Source organism: Camelina sativa, chromosome 19 (assembly GCF_000633955.1).
Source record: "Camelina sativa cultivar DH55 chromosome 19, Cs, whole genome shotgun sequence".
In the NCBI taxonomy this organism is placed as follows: domain Eukaryota; kingdom Viridiplantae; phylum Streptophyta; class Magnoliopsida; order Brassicales; family Brassicaceae; genus Camelina; species Camelina sativa.
The window spans coordinates 20,332,559-20,334,784 of NC_025703.1; the positions used below are offsets into that span (position 1 = coordinate 20,332,559).

A 2,226-nucleotide genomic window follows, 5' to 3' on the forward strand; every position below is an offset into this window, starting at 1 on the left:
AATTGTTTTTATTGTTTGTATGGTAATAGTTTCTCCCCCCCCCCCCCCCCCCAATTTGATTTATAGGATGAAGAAGGGAAGTAAAGATTTGGATTGTTTGTCAAATATTTTTTGTTTTTAATGCCAAAATATACATACACCTTACGTTATTTGTGTGGTTGGATTACAAATCTTACTATACAATTACAATTTTTTTTTCCTTTATATCTTCTTAACACAATCAATTTAATCCTAACAAAGTAACAAACTAACAATGTCGGTTAAAGACCATTATTTTTAATTAGTGAAATTGTCTGAAAAGTCAATCATGTGAGAGAACTAAACTTTACCCTCTTCTTTATTTGGAAGCAAGAACACATTCTTCTCGCCCGATACTCGCCGGCTGCAACACCACATTCTTCTCGCCCGATATTTGCTCCTTGTAAACACCGGTCGCTGTAGAAACGTTAGTTCTATTTCATCTCTATCAATATTCTCTGACTCGTTAACACCATTGATCTTCTCCATTGGTACCTCTGATTCAGTTTTCTCCGATCTCTGTGATTCAGCTTCACGTTGTTTGTTTTTTTCCCAGATTATAAAAGCCAGCAACGAGGATCTATATGGTCAATATCTGCTTCTCGTTATTTGGTTGTCGCAACAATGGGCAATTTGTAAGTATTTGAAGAATTTGATTGTTGGTTTGGAAAGTGATTAAACTTGATGGGATTATCATGAGTGTTTGTTTTGTTGTGTGAGGAACATCTATTGAAAAAGGCTTGTTGGATAAGATTTAACTGTTTAATGAGAAAAATTTGTTAAAATTGAAAGTTATTTTATTACAAAATATTTAGCTTTCTTGCTCCCTTCTTTGATCTCTCTTAGATCTTGTTGTTAACCCTTTTTGATTTGGAAAAACAGAAAACATGATTAGTTGAGTATTTGATTATCTGTTTTAAATAAACGATATGGTTGATTTGAATAACAAATGGTTTGATCTTTTACCGGCATATGTGGATTTTGATAATCATGTTGCGAAAATGTGTGTTTCTTGGTTTCATTTGCCACCTTGTTCATCTGCGTAAGAGTACATAAATAGTAGTTAGTTTCTTTCTTTATAGTGTCAAATATAATAGTGACCAGAAGGTTCATTGCTGTTTTTATTTGGTGTTTGGTAAGAGTCATAAAATGTCGTTAGTGGAGTTTCGGTGTTAATTACTTACATGAAACTGCTGGTAGACCTCTGAAAACTTCTCTGTAGAATATGTTTGTGACATAGTTCCCTTCGTTTTTTTTTTATGTGTCTAGGATTGTGAGACCTTTTGGGGATGTGACACGTGACAAAGCAATATATAGTTGGCCATGGCTGAACAATGGATTTGGGAGATATAATGCCACTTTTTTCAAGGTTTTCCCTTGGCTTTTATTTATTGTCATAGCATAGGACATTCTTACCGGGAACTGACGTCTTCTTAGAGTGAATGGATGCTTAGAGTCTTGTGGTGATAGTATAATCCTGGGGATTAACACTTTTTTTTTTCTTCTGTATCTGAAAGTATTTCAGCTTCTATTACTTTGTTTCCCAAATGAGTGACAATAAGCCTTGTTCCATTGCATAACCCTTCCTTTTGGTTGAGATTTCTAAGTAGCATGATAGGGACACCAACCTTTAGGCATAGTCGATGTACTGGTAATCCTGGAAACTCTAGTGAATTAAGATACTCCAATGGATATGACATCTCAAATCCTTCTTCTGTTTGTGTGTCATCTTGACCGATAGTATCTGCGCTTAAATATTCTTTTGCAATACCAGGCACTTTTGATAGCAAATATTCATTGATCTCATCAACAGTATCATTTCTTGGAGTCAAGATTGTTGTACCTTTAAGCTTATCCAAGTCTTGATATGTGTTGGCAAAATTCGGGAATACTGATTGGCATAGGACATGTAGTGGGTTATCTGTCTCTTGTAGCATTAGACTTTTGTCATTTATGATGTTATCTTCTTCTTGATCTTCATCTAGATCCTGGTTTTTTTGTGGTGCATCTCCATCCCCAACTTGCAGAATCCATTTTCCAAATTTCTTTTCTTCCGGGTCCACTCTCATATTATGTAATAACATGTATTTCTGACACGACTCCCATAAATATGAATGATTTATTGCTGCACAGACTGTTTCTTGTCTTGTTCCTTGTGGTATCACTGGTAAGATTTGACGAAAATCTCCACCTAGAAGAACTGTTTTG

General features: G+C 35.0%; 1 long non-coding RNA gene across 1 annotated transcript; it reads left to right on the forward strand.

The window, feature by feature from the left end:
* Positions 355-1,598, forward strand: LOC109130973. Its single transcript, XR_002036729.1, has 3 exons — positions 355-445; positions 575-653; positions 1,288-1,598. It is a non-coding gene; the product is annotated as an uncharacterized LOC109130973 (long non-coding RNA).